Raw genomic sequence first — 27,336 nt, 5'->3', positions numbered from 1 at the left:
ATCATTTCATACAAATGAAGTTCAGAGGAAGAATAGACAGAGAGGCATTAAAGGGAGGAGGAAGGCTTATCGTTCTGAAAACCTACTCACATTGAGAAAAGATTCAATAGGTAACATTACATATATACCATGAAGTATATAGCACCCTTCAAAATCTATAAAGAAATAAAGGGGGGAAGGACGGGCAGATAGATAAGCCAAGGATGAGGGAAGAGACAAGGGAGTGATCCTTGTGTGGATGGAGGTTAAGTAATAGCAAGGCAAGTTTTAGAGCAGAATTTAATTAAAGAGGCAGCAGAGATAGGAAAGACATGTATGTATATGTGGGCTGAGTGTGGGTGTAATTTATGTAAATATCTATATATGTATGTATAAATATATCTTTTCTTAAATGTAACTTGCTTGGGGATGAGGGGAAATGAAAGAAGTAAAAAAAGAATAAAGTAAATAAGTGAGAAGCAAAGAATCAAAGAACAATTTATAAGGAAGTAAAGAAAAAAATGGTCATTCATGAATATAATTTCTTTTACATTTATATATATATATATATATATATATATATATATATAGTTTTTGTTTTTGTTTTTGTTTTTCCTTGATCTGGTAATTTGTTGTTATATATTTTGAATCCTGCCTGATGTTCTGCTGGGAATATGACAATGTTCTTTTTTTTTTTATTTCTTTTCTGTTTTTATTTTTTTCATACTTTGTTTTTTTCTTTTTTCAAATTAATAAAAGGAAATATATATTATATATATATATACACATACATACATACATATATATATGTATATATATATATATATATATATATAGAGAGAGAGAGAGAGAGAGAGAGAGAGAGAGAGAGAGAGAGTCTCATTTTATTACCTCCATGCCCACAGTGGTATCTGTAAGTTGGGAAAGGGCATGGTATCCAATTGGTCAAAGGTCTTGAGCTCTTGACACCTCAAATTTCTATACAGCTTAAGACAGTTTCAGTTTGGAAATTAGTATGGCAGAAATTAGGCATGGACCTACCCAACACTGTATACCAAGATAAGATCAAAATTTGTCCATGATTTAGGCATAAAGAAGGAGATTATAAATAAATTAGAGGAACATAGGATAGTTTATCTCTCATACTTGTGGAAGAGGAAGAAATTTGTGACCAAAAATGAACTAGAGACCATCATTCATCACAAAATAGAAAATTTTGATTTCATCAAATTAAAAAGCCTTTGTACAAACAAAACTAATGCAAATAATATTAGAAGGGAAGCAACAAACTGGGAAAACATCTTCACATTTAAAGGTTCTGATAAAGGCCTCATTTCCAAAATAGGTAGAGAATTGACTCTAATTTATAAGAAATCAAGCCATTCTCCAATTGATAAATGGTCAAAGGATATGAACAGACAATTCTTAGACAAAGAATTTGAAACTATTTCTAGCCACATGAAAAGATGCTCCAAGTCATTATTAATCAGAGAAATGCAAATTAAGACAACTCTGAGATACCACTACACACCTGTCAGATTGGCTAAGATGACAGGCAAAAATAATGATGAATGTTGGAGGGGCTGCGGGAAAACTGAGACACTGATACATTGTTGATGCAGTTGTGAACAAATTCAACCATTCTGGAGAGTAATTTGGAATTATGCCTAAAAAGTTATCAAACTGTGCATACCCTTTGATCCAGCAGTGCTACTACTGGGCTTATACCCCAAAGAGATACTAAAGAAGGTAAAGGGACCTGTATGTGCCAAAATGTTTGTGGCAGCCCTGTTTGTAGTGGCTAAAAGCTGGAAAATGAAAGGATGCCCATCAATTGGAGAATGGTTGAATAAAGTGTGGTATATGAATGTTATGGAATATTATTGTTCTGTAAGAAATGACCAACAGGATGAATACAGAGAGGCTTGGAGAGACTTACATGAACTGATGCTAAGTGAAATGTGCAGAACCAGGAGATCATTATATACTTCAACAACGATACTATATGAGGATATATTCTGATGGAAGTAGATTTCTTCAGTAAAGAGAAAATCTAACTCAGTTTCAATTGATCAGTGATAGACAGGAGCAGCTACACCCAAAGAAAGAATACTGGGAAATGAATGTAAACTGTTTACATTTTTGTTTTTCTTCCTGGGTTATTTCTACCTTCTGAATCCAATTCCCCCTGCGCAACATAGAACTGTTCAGTTCTGCACACATATATTGTATCTATTCTGTGATATATTTAAAATGTATAGGACTGCTTGTCATCTGGGGGAGGGGGTGGAAGGAGAGAGGGGGAAAATAGGAACAGAAGTGAGTGCAAGGCATAATGTTGTAAAAAATTACATTGACATGTCAATAAGAAGTTATTAAAAAAAAAGACAGTTTTATGCCAATAAAATTATGACTACAAATGTGTAGGACCAGTAAAATGAGAATATTTTCTAAATTGCTGCGGAATAAGGAGCAGGAAATTAAAGAACTTAACTTCAGGTACAACAATTCAGGATACTGAGACAGGGTAGAAGGGAAAGGGAAAGATTTGAGTTTATAAGGAATGATATTCTTTTTTCATAGTATAAGTCACTTACTGTTATCAAAATATATCCTAAACTCTAGTGCCATCGAAGAAGACCTCTATAACTCATTTACCAAAATACAAATGTCTGTATACCACAAGGGACCTTCCCTGTGGATTCCATTCCAATTCCAATAAAATTGACAGGAAATGCAATTGGCCCTGACTTTCTTTGCTTCTTAAGTACGAAGCTCTCGGTGGGCCAGTTTTACATAGTATGCTATGTTCATGTCAATGGTAATTCCAAGAATGGATCCATTATGCTACTAATATGATTAGACATGCCATTTTATTTGTATTCCTTGAAGAAGGATTCTCTTTGATAGGTAGATTCTTGAATAGCCATCTTTTTTTTTTTTTTTTAAAGGTTGACTACTGTGTGAGCACACAGAGATCCTTCCCCTTACCTGTTCTGCTATAGGTAACCCAAGACAGCATGTCCATTGGACATGAATCAAGAGTCAATATAGATGAACATTTCATTTTCAGTACTCACCTGAAAAGAAAGGAGCATGATTCATAGGTGTACTCATTCGAGGTACCTTGGTTGATATTGTGCTGCCCTAGTCTTGATCATACTTCCCACCCAAGGTAATCTGGGTTAAGTGATTTGCCCAAGATCACACAGCTATTAAGTGTCAAGTGTTTGCTAGATTTGAACTCAGGTCCTCCTGACTCCAGTGCTCTCTATCCATCACACCACTTAGCTGCCCCAGCTTGCTCACTTTTTAATACCAAAGGTTCCCTCTACTAAATAGACCTCTACTTCTTTTACTACATCAGAAAAACAAGGTCCCTGAAATGTTAAGAGTTTGGACAATGGTTCTGCTAAAATCTCTGATGATTCATGTAGCTTACTTACATTTCTAAGATGAGACTTCATTCATTTTAAATATTTTCCCATTTTCCAATAATTTTTCTACACTTGCCCTGGAGTATAAGAATCTGAGGTCTCTATGAGATGAAAATGTTCCCAGTCCCAATCAAGACATAATATCAGGCTAATAAATGCTCCTCAAAATAGATATAATTTTAAAAATTATTTCTGAAAAACTACAGACCCAGAATCCAAGAGATTTATACTTCACTAAGGAATCCTTCTGCCATTGGATTCAATCTGCTGCAACTAAAATATTTGATATCTGGGCATTAGTAAGTGACAATAGTTCAAGTGAAATGGCCTGTTGACCAGATGTTTGGGCAAACTCAAGTGTAGTGTGTTGCTGAAGTCCATGCTGAAATTATGTAGTATAGCATCATGATGTAGAGGAGCTTTATAATTTTCTCTAAGTGTGAGATATACTGCATCCAGAAACCAGAAACCCCAATCAGAGCCTGAGCTTTTTGTGGGTGCTTAAGTTTTCAACACTAGAGCACCATTTTGAACTTAGGGGTGTCCTCCTATGTCCCTGCTCACTGCACCTCCAGGAACTTGGCGTATTGGGATAGCGCTTGTATATTCTCTGGGTTAACTTCCCGTTCATCATATTCCAATTGAGTCCTCAAGGCAATTATGAAAATGCCCAACTTTGCCTAAGTCATTCCCAATTTAATAATATCATCTTTAGAGTTGTTCATTACAATGTCAAAATCAAGATGGAGCTTGGCTACTCATTATCCAATCTATTGGTGGCCAGTAGTGGAACCATTAAGTTATCTTTAGGTCAGTACCATGAGTATATGTCACATTCCTTGCCAAGTAAAAGAAAATTGGGCATTGTCTACCTCCCTAGAAAAGAAAACAACGACTCAGTATACAATTGAATGAATATGTAAACTAAAGTTTAATTGCAGATCTATGCCTCATGCAGAAATAAAATCAAGCCCACAATTTGATTTATCCAGCAGTTTCCTAAAGTTAATTGTCAAATATCATTGGACCTCCTTATTGATCACAACAGACTATTTAACTGAGAAGTGATTCAGAATGTGTCTCTAACATCAAATAGTTCTTGAATTAAGATAGTGATCTCCATTATTGATTAGAGAAATACAACTTTAGACAATACCTTTCACATTGGTTAAGATGACAGGAAAAGATAATGATAAATATTGGAGAGAATGTGGGAAAATTGGGACAATAATGCATTGTTGGTGGAGTTGTGAAGTTTTGGAGAGCAATTTGGAACTATACCCAAAGGTTTATAAAACTGTCCATATCACTTGATTTAGTAGTCCACTATTGTTTCTATATGGATCCCAAAGAAATCACAGAAGAGGGAAAAGAACCCACATGTACAAAAATGTTCTCACAACTTTTTGTGGTGGCAAGGAATTGAAAACTTAGTGGATGACAATCAATTGTGAAATGGCTAAGTTATGACAAATGAATGTGATGAAATATAATTGAACAGGCTGATTTCAAAAAAGCCTGGAAAGACTTGCCTGAACTGATGATGAGTGAAGTTAGCAAAACTAGGGGAACATTGTACATAAATAACAACAAGATTAGGTGATGATCAACTATGATCTACTTAACTCTTCTCCCATTAGACTTTGAATGAAAAATGCCATCTGCAGCCAAAGAAAGAACTATGGAGACTAAATGTGTTGGAGACAGGAAACAAAGAAGAGCCAAGAAGAACTTGACGACCTGTGCATAAACTCTGATACAGTTAGCTAAAACATTGTGAACAAACAACACGTCCTAAATTCCTGAGACAAGATAACGAGTGTGCCCCAGGAAGTTGGCCATATCCATCCTGGAACTAGATAACGAGTATGCCCCAGGAGGTCAGCCACACTTGTGTTCTGACATTCTTCTCTTTACATTGTCACCCCCCCCTCCACCCAGAAAACGCACGTAGTCAAACCATATATAACTAGGCTCCTTCTTTCAATAAATGAGACTTTTTTTTCCACCGCAATGTAGTTTCCCTCCTCCTTCTCACCCATTTCTCTTGCAGGTCTCGTCCTCCTCGACACCCCACGAATTACTAGGTCCCGCTGGATGGGACATAAATGCACATTGAAGCATACTATTTTCACCTTTTTTATTTGTTTGCTTTTTCTTTCTCATGGTTTTTCTTTTTATTCTATTTTCACCATGTAAATAATATGAAAATATGTTTTAAATGATTGTACATGTACAATCCATACCAAATTGTCTTGTGGAGAGGGAAGGTAAGAAGAGAGGGTGAAACAATTTGGAGTTCAAAATCTTACAAAAATGGATATTGAAAATTGAAAAAAAAAAAAAGACAATGATCTCTCTTGTTCCACCTTGAATTATGTTACTTGAAGTTAAACACCATGGTGAGAAGGACAAAGGGTATCTTCCTGTCCTACAGAGACCTGCTACCTGTCCTACAGAGAGTGTGACAACATGGACAAAGGTGGCAGGCTGTGGCTAACCAGCTTGACTGCCCCAAGAAGGCAAATGAGAAATCTTGTATCTGTTATACATTTCTTTCATTGGGCCACTCACTACAGTCTTTTTAATGGGCAATGAATGACATAAAAACATGAAAAGAGGAAATACATGACAATATATGCCAGAGCCAGTGTGAGCATATGAAATAGTGAGCATGAAATGAAAGAGTTACTAATCACATTGGACTGTTGGTATAATTAATATATTCTGCTACTTAAAAATCACTCATGAAGGAATCAGTCTTATTAATGCAATGATACATGTGTTCTGAATCTTTGCCCAATAAATTACTCTCCACAATATTCTTTTGACTTTCAATAAGTTATCATTAGTTAAAAGTAAGTACCTTGAATCATAGAATTAATCTAATACTCTACTTAATTCATGAAGGAAAAAGTTCAATACATGATGCCCCCTTGGGGGAGGATATTATAGGTTACTTTACTCCACTTGATTAGAGAAAGGTAAAATTAAATGGTGAAACTTCAGGTGAGGAGTACTAATTAATTCACTTAAAAGGGCAGCAGAACTATCTGAAGAGACATATTTTAAAAATCCAACTTATTTCACATTTGGAAATAATGATCATACTTTAAAGAAAGTGTGAAAGATAGTATTACAACTTTATTGCTTTTGGATAGATTCAACAAAGTAGCTGTGCCATGTAGTTAGTGAGTCTTTTTAAAAAGTACAGATAACATGTATTGCCATGGGCATAATGGAAAAGTGCCCATTATATTTAAAGGCCATTGTGATGATTTATTGCACTGATGAAGCAATATATTAGATGAGCCTCAAACAAAATCAAATGGCATTGCCATCAACCAATGGCACATATCTCCATCTAACTGAAGGATGCTTTACCTAAGTGCATTAAATTTTGCAATGGATATTCATGAGCTCTTTAAAGATTAGATTAAAGAAAAGTTAGGATAAGACTCCTAGTTCCATTTGTCCTTAGTATCAAAAGGATGACTTGATTCCAGAATCTTCTTAGAGGATCATAACTGATTACATGGTACATAATAGATTCCTATTGTTTTACATAAAATCATTTCTCTATTCTTATGTGTATAAAGGAATTCTCCTGAGTATTGTTTGTCAAGCTCATAATAATAATGAAAATAACAATAATAAAGACTAATTTAATGGTTTACAAGACTATTCGATAGAACCATATTAGTTTTAAAAATGGGACAAATATACTGGGGGAATACACTGATTCATCTTCTAGGTTCATATGACTGTAACATAACAGTATATGTTATTAATTCAGGTGGCAAGTAATATCGTCAAAGGTTGTAATCAACTAACTAATAATTAGGCAATAACATCATTATTAGAAAGAAAAATGTTAAGACAAAATAAAATGGTTTTAGAAATGTGAAGATTACTATAATGAATGACTCATTTGGATGAAGAGTACAAGTTTGTGCCAGAAAAAAATCATTCACATTCACAATTTGATGGATGATATGGGACTATTTTTGCATTTGATTAGTTCTATTCAGTGTAAAAAAGTGAAGTTTGATATTTATATTTAAGTATTAACATTTTTAAGTGTTAGAAAGACAAAAGCAAGATTAAAATTTCACTTATTTGTCTTGAATAAAAATAAATTATTAAAAATAATTACTCTAAATGATGTCAATCATAAAGTGAAGTTAATAAAATAAAATATATGAAAGAGAACAAATGACAACAGAAAGTTAATAATATTGAAGAGAAATAAAAATATATTAAAGAAAAATATTATTTGAGGCATTCTAAATAGAAAAATACTGTTAGCCTACAAAATGACTATTTTATTTCTTTTATTACATTACAGGTTGGATTCAAAGTTGGAAAGTCAAAAATTATATTTTATCTCTGACACATTCTAGTAGTTTGATTATGAAAAAGTCTCTCAATGTTTTAGTTTCTAAGCATTTTTTAAGAATAAGAAAATGCAGGGAATATGTTTGCCCACATCATTAGAAAAAAAGTTTCTGAACCAGCAATTTTATGCATTGATGAAATTATGAGTCCAGAACATTCCTTTCTACCTCATTCCCTCTCCTCCTAAATCATAATTTGATGCACAGATTTCATCTGTTTTTGCTAGATATTGTTTGGTATTTCTTTTTGTTGTTTTGGTCAAAATATTTTGTAAAAAGTTCCTTGCTTTTCATTCTCTTCTTAATTCTTCAATATGGCTTTTGAACTCAACATTCAACTGAACTGAGTTGAATTCTTTGAATTTCATTGAACTCAATTGCTACAAGATTAGCTATGATTTCATTTTCAAGTGAAATGACTTTTCTAAATCCTTATTCTTCTTTTCATGTGATATTCTATTGGAATACACAGGAGCCACCTGACAGTAGCTGCAGGAGATCCAACCCAGAATGAATCTCCTCTTGTGAGAGGATGATACAAGGAGACAAAGGCAGTTGCTGTTCCCTGATCTCTCTGACCAAGAGGCCGTTGTGATGTCTGATCTCTTTCCTCTTCCCTCTGCCTCCACTTTATTTCATTCCCAGTCCACTACACCTCTGTCAGCAAAGGCTGCCCTGTAAATCCTTCAGATGTTATGATCCACAGCTGTGGAGGCTCTTGGAGAATTGACCTGTCCCTTAAAAATATTCTTCTCTCTAGATTTTTATGACACTTCTCTGATTCACTTATATGCCTTACTGCTAATTCTCTACCCCCTTCCTCAGATCTTCATCCCCATAAAATCCACTAAAAGCAGGGGTATTCAAGTGCTCCTCTTCTCTCATTCCACAATAGAATTTCATTTATGGCTCTCACCAAGTCTCATGAACTCAATTATTACCTCTACGCAAAATGCTTTCAGATCTTTTTTGTCCAGAAGTCCTAAAACTTCTGGATCATGTGATAAATAAAATGAAGGAGTAGACATTTTTTTCTAATTACTTCAAACACTCAAACTTATTCTTTTTTTTTTTTTTTATAATAACTTTTTATTGACAGATCCCATGCCAGGATAATTTTTTTACAACATTATCCCTTGCACTCACTCAAACTTTTCCACAACAGAAACTGTACCCCAAAGATAAAGCAAAGTAGGAAATAAATAAAACATGCAATATCTAATCTTTCAAAACAAGAGACTAAAAGGTTAACAATGCAAAACACTAAAATGCAGCACAATCCAGAAGAGAAGCAAAAGTCTAATTAAATTAAAAATGCTAATTTTGAAAGAAAAAGTTACTGCTCTTAAAGCTAGGATAGCTTCAAGATAATCATTGCAAAGCCTCTCACATAAAAGTAACTTGTTAGATACATACCACAAATACAGCTTCAGGCACTAGATGTGACCCTACATCTCTTAAATGTTGCCTGTCACAGTTTCCACATCTATAAAATAGAAATAATAATGGTACTATTTCCTTAAATTGTAAGAAGAAAAAATGGGATAACATTTGTAAAATTTGTTTGGCAATTTAAAAGTCAATCAGTGAATAAATCTTTAATAAGTAATTGATAAAGTAACACGAATAAAAGATACAGATTTAGAGGTTGAATAACAGTAACAATAAATGATTTAAATAAATTCAAATAAAAAGAATGATAAGATGATTAATCAGAATGTTTGCAATGCAGCTAAAACAGTTTATAAAGAAATAATTTCAGCCAATGAAAGTTGAAAAAGAGGCAATGAATTTAACTCATTTTCTTTGTATTGTCTACAATAGACAAACTATTGACTGGCACACTCTATGATACTATGGAATGAAACATTCAATCCTGAAAAAAATATATAATAAGAAGTCATTGAATGAACAAATCCAAAACAAAAGCAGACATCTTGAAAATTATAAGCACATAAAAATCAAGAAGTCAATGTAAATTATAATTAAACCAGAAGTTATTTTAAAACCAATAAATTCAATTTCACTGATTTGATAAAAAGAAAAAAATAGATGAAAAATTCAAAGTATTTAAAAATAAGTATTAAGTGTTTTCTTTCTGATATACCATCATTTTTTAAAATCTCCCTTTTCTAGTGGTCTATTTGATTTTATATTTTTTGTCTATTTATCTTTCTGTTAAATTCATCAATACTGAGAAAAGAAAAGTAATGCCTTCAATGTGCTTTTGCAATCTTAAAAAAATCTTTGTCCCTAATACAAGTTTTCCAGACATCACATCTTTCTTCTATCTTCTGGTGCATTCCTATAATACCATGGTTAGAGGTATTCCCCACTCTTTCCTTTTTTCATTATTTGTTTATTTGATTCTTAATATCCTGCTTCCTGAAAATTATTGATGAAGATAGTAATATTGGCCTTGTCTCTTTATTTCACAGAATTCACAGAAGTGTACTCCTTTAAACAAACAGAAATGTTTATTATTACTGCTTATTTATTAATTGCCCACATAACATCCTTGAGAAAATTATCTTGGATATCAGAAATATCTCAGAGATATTTGCAACAATTAATTAATGTAATTCAAATTGTATCTATTGATTTTGTTTTGTGAAAAAGCATTAACAATTTTATTTTATCAACTTTTTACATTTAATATTTTATGGTAATAATGTTCTCTTAATTGAGATAAAAATCTCCCTCCATCTTAGTTATGAAAATATATTCTTCCTTTCTCTAGTATGTTTATGTTATTTTCTTTCACAGAGAGGTTATCTAATGATTTGGATTTTGTTGTGGTATGCAGGACAACATGTTGGTCTAAACATAATTTGTACTAGTCATCTTTCCAGTTTTCTTATGATTTTTTCCCTTACATTAACAACTCTTAAATCATTAATCCCTATTTTTGAATTTATTTTTTTAAAAATTGTGCTATTAAATTCATATATTCTGAGTTTTATTGATTTCATCTGTTCCATTGACCAACTATTTGATAAGGCTAAGAAATAGAATGGTAGATCAGTGGGATAAATTACACATACAATTTACAATAGCAAATAAAACAATCTCATATTTGACAAATGTAAAAGTAAGATTTTGATAAAAAATTCACCATTTGGTTAAAAAAAATGAGGAAAGGGTAAGTAGCACAACAGAAACTGATCATAGACCACTATCTTATACCACTTACCAAGATAAGCTCAAAATGGATACATGACCTAAATATAATGGGAGATATTATAAGAAAATTAGAAGAACACAGAACACATAAGTGATCACACTTTATTGATAGGCCAAAAAAAAAAAAAAAGAATAAACAAGATATAGAAAACAAAGTTAAATATAAAATGGACAATTTCAGTTATGTTAAATTAAAGAGGTTTGGTACAAATTTTAAAAATGTAGCCAAAATCAGAAGGAAAAAAAAAATGGGGGGAAATATATATTGACAGTTTATTAGAAAAAGGTCTTATATCTAAAACATATTAAGTGCTTTGTCTGATCTATAAGAATATAAGTCATTCCCAATTAATAAATTGTCCAAGGATGTGAACAGGCAATTTTCTAATGAAGAAATCACCACAAGTTGTAGTCATATGGAAAACCAAAACCAAAAACAAAAACAAACCTCTAAACCATTATTGATTAGAGAAATGCAGAACAACCTTAAAATACCATTTTATTCCAACCAGATTTGCTAAAATCATAGAAAGACAAAGTGACAAATGTTGAAGGAGATGTGGAAAAATTGGTAATAATTCATTGTTGGTGGAATTGTGAACTGACTCAACCATTTTTGAGTGCAATCTGGAATTTTGCCAAAAGCATTATACCACAACTATATTTATTTCCAAAACTAATTAGGGAAAAAGGGGGGGGGAGCTCTAAAATGCTTATAGCAGCTCTCAAATTGAAGGGATGCCCATCATTTGGGGAATGGTTGAACAAGTTGTGTATAGCTATATTGTGATAGAATATTACTGTGCTATAAAAAACAATGAGCTCAATGAATTTGGAATAAAACATGTAAAGACTTGCTTGAAATAATAAAGACCAGAATGAGCAGAAATGACAGAAAATTATATATAGTAATAGAAATTTTACTTTAAGAATAACTTTGAATGAATATGTTATTTTGACTATTATATTTAACCAAATTAATCAAAAAGGACATTAAGAAGAAAGACACTATTTGCATCCTAATTGAAGTATATATAGAATAATTTTACACAGATGTGTGTGTGTGTGTGTGTTTGTTTTTGTACATACCCATACATACATGCACATTTATGTCTAATAATAGTCATATCTAAAATAATTTTGTTATATATATATGAAAGGAACAGCAAGCTGTACATAGTAGATTTTCAGTTTCATGTGCAATTATCCTATACTATATTATGGAAATTTTTTTTTATTCCACAAATTAAAAATAACAAATTTTCCTTAAATTATCCATTTTACATGGAGAAACAGGGCTTCATTTCCAATCTCTATTCTGCTGTCATTTAGCTTCTGTGCGACCTTGGTCTAGTCAATTCACTTTCATAGTTTTCTCATCTGTAAAATGAGTTAGTTGTGTTATATGGTTTTTAAAGTCCCTTCTGTGTCAAAAACTAGCATTAAAAGTAGGTAGACAGCACGGCAGATGGAGTGTTGGATCTGGACAGGAAGATCTGAGTTTAAATCCAGACTCAAATACTACTTATGTGATCCTGGGCTAGTCATTTAACGTTATTTTCCTCAGGTTCCTCATCTGTAAAGTGGGGATAATAATAGCACCTCAGTCTGAGGATTGTATAAAGACTTGAAGAAATAATAATTGTAAAGCACTTACAATGGGGGCTGGCAAATAGAAATGATGTATAAATGTTAGCTACTAATATTATTTTTAATACCTCAAAATGAGCAGGTAGTGGTAATATTTATTTTTGCCATATACTATTTTTCTCATTATCCATAAGGGAAAAAGGAAGCTACAAATGCATTTTCAATTAAAATAAACCTTGAACTAATTTTTCCAGTCATGCTTTTAGTATATTTGTTGGCAATTTTAAATTGCCAAATGAAAATGTAAACAATTTTATTTTAAGTGATTTGTCTGGAAGCCCCACAGAAATGAATTATTTACAACGTGCTATAGACTATATTTTACATTTTAAGAATAACAGTTTTCTATTCTGCAACTACACTCGTATAAATGTTTCCAGCTGGGCTTTGTTGGCTTATGCTCTATGATAAATCCTATCTGCTATCTCATCTAAAGGTGTTAACTGATGGGGCAAAAATAACACAATCTCAGCTGGCTTTGTGGCCTACACAGCACAACTATAGCAGAAATGCAAATTGCTTCCTAAAAATGGGTTATGTTTTTTGCAATGAAAATTTCTTTCCAATACATTTCAACAGTAAAGGTAAGTAATGCTTTGAGTATAAATAATAGGGGAGTCATATAAGACTATTTGAAATCTTTTCAAGCCGTTAGCCTCAGACATCAAGCAGAGGTTTTAAGATAAAATTGTCTTCTTTATCCCTATTTTCCAATTGCTTTCTAAGTAAAGCGAAGTTTGAAAAAATATATAAAGCAATTCTTATATGTTTCAACTGTGCCCTTAATCTAAACAAGTATCCATAATGGAGACAATCAAAAATCAATCCTATAATAACCAACACATATGAGGATATTTCATGCACAAGGTGCTCTGGTATCCAATGCAGTGAATACAAAACAAAGCCAGACATGGCCTTTTATTTAAAGGGCTTACAAGTCTCCTGTGTTAACAAATGTATATGTTAAGAACAAAATGAAGGTTATAGACATTATATGTGAATATTTATTGAGTTGAAAGTTATGAGAGATCACTGTTATCATTAGCTATCCTGTCAATGAAAGCTTAAAAAAAAAAGGATTTGATCTGAGACTTAAAGAATAAGTAAATTGTGATAATAAATGACACTCATTTTTGTTAGCTTCAGGTCAGAAGTAGTCCTAGTTTAAGACAAAACAAGAAAGAAGAGGTATAAGACAGAAAAGGTATGTAGTCTAGACTGGACAAATGAATCAGATCACCTCAAAATCAGTTAGGAATGAAGCAGGAAGAAGACAGTAAAAAGAAAATGCAAAAACAAACAAACAAACAAACAAAAAACTCAAACACTATCAACATTTTGTATGACCAACTGTTTTCTATCCCAGTTATAGTAAAATTATCATGTTTAGATGTTAATATTATGGTATCATATAAACGCATGAGGAAGAAAAAAGAGTTCTAAGGAAAATAAATACATGTAGAGGAAACACAACAGGTCCAATACATACACAGGAAAAATATCTGCCCTGGCACTGACATAATTTTGAAGATGTTAAAAAATAAATTCTAAAAATTTCAGAAAAAGATAAGAATATGGAATGATAATTTTAAATGGATGCTTTCATGAGAAAAAAAAGGGGAGACATCTATAACATCATTAAAAAAGGTAACAGTTGAAAGCTTTTGCAAACAATATTCTATAGCAGGTCATATTTTTAACTAATGTACAAAATAGTAGATATCAAATAGAGAAGACACTTGAACAAGAAGATGAAACAGAGGGATTTTTAGTTCTCCGTGTAAAGACTACAGAGTATATGATGGCTCCTTAGCAGTTAATCTCTCCTGCTGGCCTCCCTCCCTCCCTAATTCCATGGAATAAAGCATAGAACATGAGCCTCTGTTTGCACATGCTGTTACCGAGAAGTACTAAATTTGTGACAAGAAATGTTCTAAGAAAGAAGAAATGCTCTAAGTAGGGCCCCCACTACAAGAGGCACTAGGAAAAAAAAAAGTAACATTTATATAGAGGGCTTACATAGTATACTGCACAATGCTAAGTGCTTTTTACTTTACTCATTGGATCCTTTAAACCAGGATTTCTTAAAATTTTTCCAATTGTGACTCATTTTCACCTAAGAAATTTTTCTGTGACCTGAGTATACAGATAATATAAACAAAATAGGCATATAAATCAAACATTTACTAAAAATAAATTATAATTTCACAACCCTCATATTCAATTTATGTGACCCCATAGGTGATCATGACCTACAGTTTAAGAACTGGGCTTGAAATAAGCATAGAAGAGAGATTCTATTATTATACTCATTTTACATATAAGAAAAATGAGACAAAGGTTGTGACTAATCCAGGGTCAGATAACTAGTAAATAGCTAAATCCAAATTTGAACTCTGATACTCCTGATTCTAGACCTAGTGTTCTATTCAATATATCACCTCATTACTTCCTCATTCCATAATGAATAATAATCAGAAGTTTAACTTGAACCTGAAAATCCCATTTGCTAGACTAACAATATTTAAAGGAATAGAAGGATATAATTCTATCCTGATACTCTCCATCTCTAAACAGAGCAGTGTTAGAATCCTTACAAGTTGTTAAGTCATTAGAATTGATAGAGATAATAATTATCTAATTTAGCATGGTTCAGTATGATTGATCTGATCTTACAAGGAGATGTTATGGGCCAGAACTTGAAACAAGGTACTAAGTGGAACTGATAGAAACAATGGTTGCACTGGCTCCAGCAGACAGGTTTTATAATCCACCAGAAGGGCAGTGTCCAGTGCGAGCAGCTCCACTATCTTTAGATAATCACCAGTGATGTGGAGAGATCCAGACAGTGGTGAATGGAAGGGACCAGACAGGTCAACTACTTGGGGGAGAGGGTTTGCTTGTATTTCTACAGATGGAGAAGGAATCAGATGGGTGCCAACATGCCGTATTGTTTTGTCCATCAGAGAGAAACAGAAAAAGAGAAAAATCTGGAAACAAAGGAGAAGATCTAAGAACAAAATCTTCAGGAATCATTGGATTCCTTGAGATGAAAAATTGTTGATAAAGACTGATTGCAGGACTTAAAAACCAGTAGGAATCATTAGATTCCTTGAGATAAAAAATTGTTGATGTGACTACTGCAGTATTTCAAAGCTTGCAGGAATTATTGGATTCCTGGCACATGAACTAATGGACAATGGATTCCTTTTGGACTATTTCTAGGACTTATGGACATGTATAAACTCTTATGTTGATTCATGTTATTTGTTACATTACTACTAGCCTGTGTTACTTGGTACAAGGTACCAAGTGGAATTGAAGAGACAATGTTTAAATCTAGTTAAGAATTGATTTAATCCTACAAGAAATAATGATTTCCCAGTGATAGAGTGATTGGTGTGTACTCAGTGTACAGCATATAAGCAAGAAGCTCTTAGGGCCAAAGAGCACTCTGGGAGATTGAGAGCCAGAAACCCTCTCTCTGAGGCAAGACAAATCCATTCCAACATTCACCTTAATGCTGGCTAGAGACATGCAGAGTTGAGCTAGAGGCAAAAGACTAGCAACGAGAGCTCTCAGAACCAAGGAAAACTGAGGCCTCTAAGAGCTTCTTGCTTATATGGGCTCTCTAAAGGTGTGAACACAAGCATTGTTTCTATAAGTTCCACTTAGTACCTTGTTTCAAGTTCTGGTCCATAACATCTCCTTGTAAGATCAGATCAATCATATTTGAACCATGCTAAATTAGATAATTATTATCTCTATCAACTCTAATGATTTAACAGCTTGTAAGGATTCTAACAGAGCAGAGTGATCAAATTTCTATCACCAATGTCCTTTTGGATTGTCCTCTTGAAAGGAAATATAGTTTCCTTTGGAGAACATGGGAGGAGGGATTCTCATTCCTTTGAACAACACAATGACACTCACATGTTACATGTTGGTAACAATCCCTACTGTACTGTCAATGGGAGATCAAACAGAACTTCAGTCTACATTTTCTTATTTCCCTGTTTCTTAAGAGTTTGCAGGGAAACTTGTTTGTTTTTAAATTCATTTTACTTTCTGTACCTCCTCAGACTTATATGGGAGTAGTAGAAAAAAAAAACAGAAATCAACCCAAACTGTAAGCACTTTGTAGCTTGTTGTTTGAAAACTTTGATTACCTGAAGTTTCCTATGATGCATGATAATGGTATAAAATACATTGCTATTAGTTACAAAATGTTGACACTTAGGAGTTTCTTTCTTTTTTATGAAACCCTCCCGGGTTTTAGGTTCCCATCCTTAGGAATGGGTAAAGAAATTAATTAGAGTGTTTTATTATTACATTTTGTGCTCTTTCTGTTTATGACTATTCATAGATATGGGCTTCTCTTGAATTTGGGGATTGTAGGACTAGGAAAAATGGAGAGGGAAGAATTCTTGGGGAGAGGATACTCACAGGTAGCTGGGTTGCCATCTGGTGACCAAAAAATATACTACACTCTCTTGGCTAAATGATAAAATCAGCATATCATGTGATATCCTGAAATTCTTAAGAATATTAAAGAGTAGGGTATCAAGGATTGCTATATGTGCAGCTTTCTAGCAGTACTACAAACACTACCCAACAATTTTGTTACATTAACAATACATCTCCTTCAAGAGTCATCATAATAAAATAAGAGAATAAGACTAGAAAAGTCAGACTGTGGGAGTGATGATAGTCCATATTCTAGATTAGTACCAATTTACTTTTAAAATTTAGAGGATGGTCCCCAGAATATTGATTAAGAATCTTTGAAGTATTAAAAAGATGATATAATTAAGAGTTGCATAATATGAGGAAACATGAAATTTGCATCATTTCAAATGCATTGACTTACTTATCCTTTCAATCTCTTGGGGATATTTATCCCAATTCTACCTCAGACAGATGAATCAGGCTCCTAATGTTATGCTGTTTATTCCCTTCCCTCCAGGATCTAGAGTACCGATGAGAATTGGAAGTTTATTTTCTCTAATAATTGTAAGTCAAACTCCTATTTCACTTTATTCTCCCAAATACCAATCAAAATGAACACTCCAATGTCAATTAACTAAGTAACTTTAATAAGTTTTTAACTAAGGAATATTTACTAATAAGAAAGAGCAAAAAGATAAGTAGAAACATTTCTCTACCAAAGAATGTGGGCACATTCTCCCCTAAACTATTTGTTTTTTGTTTTTGTTTTTTGTTTTTTTTTTTTTTTTTTTTTTTTTAATCTGCTGAGGCAATTGGGGTTAAGTAACCTGCCCAGGGTCACACAGCTAGGAAGTGTTAAGTGTCTGAGACTAGATTTGAACTCAGGCCCTCCTGACTTCAAGGCTGGTGCTCTTATCCACTGTGCTATCTAGTTGCCCCTCCCCTAAACTATTTGGATCCCCTAAATAAAGCTCAAATTTAAAGAAAGTTCTATAAAGCTTTTGCCCCAATTAAATTCACCAATGAATTCACCATAGCCAATGAACAAAATGTTATAGTTCCCTTTTTGCCTGCTTTTAATTTATATCAAATCAAACAAATTAAAACTTAATCTTAATTGGCTTCAAAATTTTGATTTTCATTCTCTAAGCTCCAGAAAACTTTTCTAATCTTCATGTATAAGATTTCTTGATAATTTTTATACTTTCTTCTTCTGATATTTTTTAGCTTTTTTAAAAGTATATTCCAATAATATCTGCTTTTACAAAAGGAAAAGTTTTGCAAAATAATCATCCATACAAAATATACTCAAATTCAAAATCAATCGACACATAAATGGAAACATTCGATTATTTTATTAAAAATATCTTTTTTTTTTTTTTTGGCAAGTTTTGGAGCCTGTGGGAATTTCTGGTACAAGTTAGAATATTTTGATGAATGAGAAAATTATCAAGTAAAGTAAAATGATGGGAATTTTGTTATCATAAGTATTTGATTTTATTTTTGAATAGAACCTTAAAAACATATTTTTAATATTCTATTGACACAATTTACCCAGTAATGCATTTAAAAGCATATTTCTTACCAGAATATGGAAAATAGCCCTGTTTCAGAAAGACTGTAGCATAGCAAAAGACTACACCTTTCTTGCTATTAATCCAAGTCACTGTGACCCAAATTCCCAATGGACTTCTTTTGATTGCTCTGCAGGTGCATCAGTGTAAGTGAGCAATTATCTCTTTGGGGCATACACATAAATAGATGCACCTGAAAATATGGAAGCACATTTTTAGCGTCCCATTATATGTTTATATATTCCCCTAGGGATTTCTGGTTTTCTCTTTTCTTTGCAGGTGATATATTCAGCTATAAACAATAATGGTGACCATCTATTGTTATTATTATTATCATGAACATTATTAATAATTGTAAGTGGCTAGGAACATTATGATGTTCTGGGCACCCTACCATACAGAGAAGAAGAATTTCAGGCTATCTGGAAAGAGCCTGTAGAAACTTTGCAATTACCCATATCTTTCATACGGTAATTGACAAATAAGAATACTACAGCAAAACACTTCTCAGACTTATTTTTTCTCAAAAGATGAGACTATCTGACACTCATTTCTTCTTAATGCATAATGGATTATTTTTCTAGCTTCTCTGTGAAATAAAAACAATACATTCAGTTAAGTATTTAAGAGTGAAAGCTTAACACAAATGCCTGTTTGAAAAATGTTTGATGCTTAGATAAAAGGCAAAAAAAAAAAAAAAAAAGAAAAGAAAAGAAAAAAAAACTTCACAAAAATAAATTCAAAGGGAACATAGATAATGTAGGAAGTTATATTGATTATTGGTTAAGAAAATTTGGAGTTAATGTTAAATTTTTTGAGATTTTTTTTTTGGAGGGAAGGTATTCAGCTATCTTAATTCAAAGTCAATTTTTAATTGTCTTTAATAGTGACAAAAGGATACAAATTGGAAAGATAAAAAACAAATGATTCCAAATCCATTTCACCTGGTAGTGTCAACATTCCACTCTGCCAATTTTTTTCTCCAGGGTTCTATGAAAGGATAAAATTACTATTTAACTGTCATGATCACTTCTTTGGATAAGACACTCATAAGAAAAGAAATGGATCAATATCATAATAGGAAGAAAAAGTTAAAATTTATGCAACCACATACACTTGACAATGAGCCCCAGAAAAATTGAGAATGTCATGCAACCATGGATTTATGTTTAAGATGCTGAAGACAAGTTTGTTGAATACTTGTTTTATTTTTATTAGAAATATAAAAATTATCTATCCCAAATTTCTGTACCATCAAACATTATTTTGAATTTGTTACTGATAGCATTTTGTTAGAAAATTATAATTTATTAGAAATTAGAAGGGTAGAATTAAAGATGGCAGAGTGGAGGAAGAGGAAGAAATACAGAAAAGAAAAAGCATTATAGCCCAACTCTCCCAATATTCTCCTCCAAAAAATGTTTTAAATAATGCAGCAAATCAAATTATCAAGCAGCATAGACAAAAAAAAAAAAAAAAAGATCAGAGTAAGATATTTTCTAGCCCAAGCCAACATAGGAAGTCAAAAGGAAAGGTCTGTGATATGGGATAGGAACACACCTAAAGTACAACTGATAGCAACACCCAGGTGGAGACCTGGAAGGTGGTAACAATGGCAACAATTGATTCAAGAGCATTCAGTTCAAGAAAGATAAGGGAAATGCACACTTGGTTCAGAAAAGGAATACAGAGGAATCCTGTGCTAATGCTGCGCATATGCCATAGCACTCTTTCACAATTTCATTGTCCATAACTACTCATAGGTCAAAGTAACAGGACAAAAAGAGGGACTAATTCTGTCAGCAACAAAAGAACAAGAGCTATAATAGAAATATAAAATTGAAATTTTATAACATAAAAGAAACAATGATACCTGTGGTCACAAGGAAGCAGAGATCTTAGAGAGCAGTATTACTTGAGATTGCAAAGGACTAAGGGTTCTTCCATAATAAGGCCCAAAGCCAGAAAAATGTAACGACCACAATTTCCCAAGAATCACACTGTTAAAAATTTCAAGACTCCTAAAATTGGCTCTGAAAACAGCAGAATGAAAAACCCTGAAGCTTGGGGACCAACTTCTTCCGCTCCATCACAGTACACAAGTAAGCAAAACAAAACTTTTACCTAAAGTTCAAAATTAAGAAATAGACTGAATAAATGAGCAAGCAGAAAAAAAAAAAAAAAAAAAAGAACCTGGATATAAAAATATAATTTGTAACCGAGAAAATGAAGATGTAAACTCAGAAGAATACAATAGCATTAAAACAGCTACAAGCAAAGCTTCAAGGAAATATGCAAATTATACACAAGCTAAAAAGAATTCCTGGAGAAAAAAAAAGAAAAATAAAACTAGTAGAGAAAAAAATGGAAAATAAATGATAACAATGCAATACAATTATAAAAATAGAATTAATAATTTAGTAAAAAGAGGCACAAAAATCCTGAAGCAAATAACATCTTGATATATGATTATGATGGATACAGAGTACACTCTGTGAAATAATCAGAATGGTTTCTGAAAAACATGTGTAGAAGTACTGGTAAAATGGTAAAAATAAAGTGAGCAGAACTAGTACATAATTTTAAAAAATAGAATGATAATTAACTGTGAAAGACTTAACTACTCTAATCAAGATGATATAATACAATTCCAAAGGACTAATAATGGGGAAAGTTATCCACCTCCAGAGAGAAAATAAATGAAATCTGAGTGAAGATTGTATCATTTTTTCACTTTCTTTATTTTTCTTACTTTTTTTTTCTTAATGTGGCCAATATGAAAATCTGTTTTACATGATTTCATATGCATGATTGATATCATATTGCTTAATAGGATAAGGGCAAGAAAAATTTAGGACTCAAAATTCTTAAAAATGAATGCTAAAAAAGTGAAAGAAAAGAGACACAAGGAACAGAGACATGCATTTTTGCATATGATTATTCTAAGGATTTATTGCACTTGATTATACCATTTTGTTATAAAGTTTTTTTGTTTTGTCTCATTCCCACTCTCAGTTAATTATGGAAAAACTAGTCCTAGTTTTAACAAAAGTAAGAGACATTATTATTATTTTTTAAGTACCAAAAAAATCAGAATGATCAGAACTTAGCACAGACAAGGAAGACAAATTTGAAATGTATTTCATTTTTAAGAAATGATTTGATATGGAGATTCACAATTTAACATAAAATCCTTTTTTTTTTTTTTTTGTATTTTTCTACATATGGAACTGCTTTGTTTTAGTGGTTAATATTAGAATTTGAAAAATAAAATTTAAAAATATATTTAGAATTTTTCTGCAAAATAATATGAATTACCCGACCTCCTCTGCTCCTTTGCAAAAGCAATATGAAAAAATACATTATAAAAGTGCCTTTGTCTCCTTTGAAAATTATCCACTATGTATGAGTACTTCTCTCTTTCAGACACATAAAATTTGATCTATTTGTCCTCTTTCTACTTCCACTTACCTGAAACTATATTACTTCATAGCTTAGCTAATAATTACTTGTTATCTTGATCTGCTTATTTACAAATAAATTTACCACTATTTAAAATGCCTATACTATTTAAAAAATATTTATTAAAAAAAAAAAAAAAAACTTCACATGAAGCATCAAATTCAAAAGAAATTCCAATATTAAGAAAGCAAGGAAATCCAAAAATGAGTATTGTTTTTACCCCTCTTTAAAAAAATGTTAAATTCAAAATAAAATTAGCTCAAATTTAATTATCAAATGCATCCATGTTTTTATAAATATTTTTCTATATAACCAAATTTATTATAAATTTTAAACAAATAAAGTATGATTGCTACTAAGATTCTCTACTAAGCAATGTGAAAAATAAAAATTTCACGGAATATGGAAGAATTGAAATTTGGAAAGAAAAATGAATTGTAAAGTTCAATATTCTCTAATTTATGCAGAATACCCTAAAATAAACAGTACAAATATGACAGCCATTTCAATCAAAATACCTTGCTAATCTTTGTTATAAAACAACAAAAAATATCTCTTATGTTACATTTCTTTTCATTCAAAAGGGCTCCACATAGAACTATGCAATAACATAAGAATTTAGCTATATGGGGACAGCTAGGTGGCGCATTGGATATAGGGCACCAGCCCTGAAGTCAGGAGGACCTGAATTCAAATCTCTTCACAAATACTTGACACTTCCTAGCTGTATTAGCCTGGGCAACTCACTTAACCCCAATTGCCTCAGGGAAAAAGTTTATTGTTATATCAGTAAACTTTTAAACAGAAGAAAGATAGAAATTTAGAATGCTACCTAAAAATTGAAGTGAGCTAATGAAAGGTAAAACTAGTCTAAAGACTATTTAAGAAGATATTCAACTTAGTAAAGGCATATTATTAAGTGTATTTGAAAATTAAAACAGATGACTACAAGGAACAGAAGAAAATGGGGGGAGATATAGGGGAAAATAATTAACTGTTTCTCCCATCAAGGACAAATGAAATAATACACTTTGATGCTAATATCAATCTTTTCAACATGTTAATAGAGGTGTTATAAATAGTGCTGAAGAGAAGAAAGAGAGAGAAAAAATAGATGAATTGAACCAAGTATCTATAAAGGAAACATATATTGCTTCAGGCAATATAATTATAAGAATATTAAGGAAATATTATACACAGTATCTGAAGGAGGGAAAGATACATAAGGCATTTTAAAAATCTTATGCATTAATAATACAAGGGGGAAAAAATGATTGAGAAAACATCACTAACAACCTAAATATCTTTTCTCCCAACAACCTAGATATCTATTCTCCTATCTAGTCAAAATCAATATGAAAGTCATTTCTATAGGAATTCAGGGCTCCCCAAAGATGACAATAGAGAAAAATTATATTCCACAATGGACCAACTCTTCACCATTTCACAATTAACTCGAGGAAGATGTTAAATTCCATTATGCATATTGTTTATTAAGTATTCAAAGATAGTATTTGGTTTCCTAGAATAAAACAATATACTAGAATTTTCTTTTATAATATGGTTCCTTCCATTCATTTATCAAGATCATTCATGACTGACAGAAATATTAAAAAGAATTAACCCTGTATAAAGACTTTTTCCTTGATAACTAGGCTAAGGATAAAACTGGGAAATGAATGTTCACTAGAAGCTTTTATAAATGGGATGGAGAAGATACAGGCAAAAAGATCAGGTAGAGAAGAGATCCCCTGTACATGATAAGATCTTCTGTGTCACTCTATTTACAGATGACATGAAATTGATTGCATTCAGCTTAAGGACACTGAAATGCCTTCAGGAAGAAATCTGTAATCAGAGAAAGGACTCTGGGATAATCTATTCATACAAAGACCAAATGCTTGTTGAATGTTCATAGATTATGTACCTTCAGACTGGATTATTTCAGTAAATTTCAAATGTGTTTTATTTTATATTGTTTTTACTCTAATTATCTCACCAAAGTGCCATTGTATTTTTATAACATTTCATAGATATTGTTATATGACAGTGAGAAACAAAATACCATTGCTTTCAAAGGACAAAAGATAAGGTTACCCAAGAAGTTAAAAAAAAAAAAAAACTGGAGAAGTTGAGGATGGGAAAGTGAATAAACTGAAACACATAAAGTGAAGGGGAAGTACAGGATCAAGATACATTATCAAAGAATAGTACAAAAGAAAAAGAACATGGGCTGGTCACATGTCCTATACAAGGATAAACAAATAGAATATGCTAATAGTACTCACAATGTATGAATAAAATGAGAAAGATATGCAGCACATTGGAGAGACCCTCTGTGTAGAATTTTAGGGCACTGCAATAATATGTATTCTCTATGCCCTCAGTATCTCCTTTATGAAAAACTACTTTATCTCTTCCAAGGTAATCTTCATGAGGTAGCCCACTTAGTGTTCTAGGGTTCAATTAAATTTACACAATATTTTCAGCAAAATATAGCATTTATGATTTATAAGAAAGTCACTTTATCTTTGGCTGTTTTGCAGGACCTCTCTGACTATGGAATACTTCTTTGGCACGAATATCCCTCGTTGTTTTATGTGTGACCTAATGCTAACACTCAGAGAACTGTTAAGCAAATTTAACTATGTAATATCTTTCAAGAAATATTTCATATATGAATATATTATAAACTTTTTTTGAGAAGTCCAAAGATTATACTTTGTTCTACTGAGTCTAATGTACTTTTATAGTCAACAATTTAGCTAGATTATTATTATCATTATTTGCATTAACAAAGGGAAATGGTTCAAGGTCTGAATAATTCCAAATGCCTGTAGCCAAAAATTTATAAATTCCAATTTTAAATTTTGATTACATTTTGTAATAGAGGCAATAAAATATGGTATAAAGAACATGTGACCTTAAATCTATGGAAACATGGATTTAATTATTTCCTCTGTCACATACTCACTATGTGACCATGAACAAATCACCCAATTTTCCCTTGATTCAGTGTTTTTAGAAATTTTCTTAAGAACATAATTTGCAAAAAGGTATGAAGCTGCAGGAGCAGAGAGAGTTTCTTCTTCTGGGAATTACCTAAATTAGTGAAAATAGTCAAAAAGCATTGAGTGAGTTAGTATTTATCCAATACTTATTATATGCTTTCATTGATTATATAATGGGAGCCAAAAGGGAAGTAGTGGAGGGCATAATAGAGCTGCTGGAAAGTCAGAATATCTTCTATGCCATGAAAGCCAGAGTGACAGAGAAATCTTAAAGGGTGAAGATATGCTGAATCATAGTGACAAAATCTGAAGACTGAGAATCAAATCTGAGGGGGGAATATCACAAGTTTAGATTCTATTCCTATACTTTTATCATGGATGAGGTCAATGCAATACACTAAAAAGAGGGTTCAGACTTGGAGTCAGGAAGACCTGGGTACATGTTCAGATTCTAACATATACTAGTTCTATCCAAAACTAAGTTACAAAGGACTTGACAATCTACTTTGATGGCTAAGATCTCTATACCAGAATTGCTGTGCACTGAATAAATCTTGGTATAAACCAAAGACTAAAACAGTTAACATATAAATAATATAACTTTCTGGAACTTAATGATAATTCAAACAAAAAAATACTAATTCAGTTAATTGATCATTAAAACTGAAAGAGAAGTAAAGATTATCTAGTACAATTACTTTATTTTACATATAAGATATTAAAAAATCAGAAAAGTGAAATTTACCTTAAATTCATGTTTACTTACATAAGTGGCAAAACTGGAAGAAAGACCTGATTTTTTTTTTTTTTTTTGGAAATGCTTTCATCTGTTCATCCTCCTAGTTGATGAAAAACATCCCTAACCACAACTTCAACATGGAGAAGAATGAGTTTGTCATGTCATACAGCACACAAAGCATCATTAGCAACATTATTTCTGGTAACAACTCTATGGCAAGGAGAGCTGAATTTGTGTTTCTAAGTTCTTCACTTACTAAACTACAGACTATAAGCTAAGAGTAATTATAATCTGCAAGAATAATTACTAATTGATAATAAGAACATAAAAAGATTTGAACTCAGATAAGTCAAATATAAATAAGCCTACAATGTGTATTAATATAATACATTAACTGTAAGATTTCCCAAGAACTTCTTTAAAGTATTTGGCACCATATAAAGCATGATTTTTTTTTCCTTCTAGAAATTTTTTAGGAAAAAAATTAAGTTTTGAATGTTACACAATACATAAGGGTAGTAAAAAACAATGATCAAAGCATCCAAACTTCTCTTGATCAAATTGTACTATTTTTTAAAATAATAGGTCTTTTCAAGCAAACTTCCAAATGCTCACTATGTTGGAAGTCATATTTCCTACTCAGATCAATATTTTCCATTATAAAGAAGCTAATCTTAATTTCTAGTATAAGATTATCTCTATTAAGCATTGAATTACTTCTTTTTTTGTGTCTTACAATATAAAGTTTCAAATAGTTTTAAAAGGTATTACATTCCTTGTTTCATGTTTTAACATTTTAGTCTTTCTTCCAAATTATTTCACATTTAGTATGGGTGTTTTCTTTGATTTATAATTCCATTCAATCAGCAATCATATTTAATTGACATGTGCACGTATTAGAAGGGCATAATAGTAACAAATTATCATCCATAGCATATTGTAAAAAAAAAAAAAAAAAAAAGAGAGAGAGAGAGAGAGAAAATGGCCCTCTGTTTTGTGTGTCACTTTTTTCTTTCACAGACATAGTAGAACCTCAGAAATTTGTGACAAAATCAAGTAATTTTTAGAAAAGGGAACTATAAAATGTGATTTTATTAATATTATTTTTATATAAAATATTTATTATTGAGCACACTGATGAGAAAATTATTTCCTTTTTAAACATATTTGATTATAAAACTTTAAAATACATATTCTCTCCATCAATGCAATCAAAAGACATATGATAGTTTCAACTAAATGGTAGAGTGGTTCTTAAGATTTTAAGGATCTTAATTCCTGGATTAGTGAATTATTAGTTGACAGAATCTACAAGCCTTGGATATGTGAGAATAGGGCCAGGAGTAACAAAAGTTAAAAATTTTAGGATGACACCTACACTGTGAGCCTGAGTATCTGGAAAGATGGTGGAGTCCTCAATAGAAATAAAGAATTTAAGAAAAGAGAAAGGTTTTG

This window comes from Antechinus flavipes, chromosome 3 (assembly GCF_016432865.1).
Source record: "Antechinus flavipes isolate AdamAnt ecotype Samford, QLD, Australia chromosome 3, AdamAnt_v2, whole genome shotgun sequence".
NCBI classification, from domain to species: domain Eukaryota; kingdom Metazoa; phylum Chordata; class Mammalia; order Dasyuromorphia; family Dasyuridae; genus Antechinus; species Antechinus flavipes.
This window is presented reverse-complemented; position numbering follows the sequence as displayed.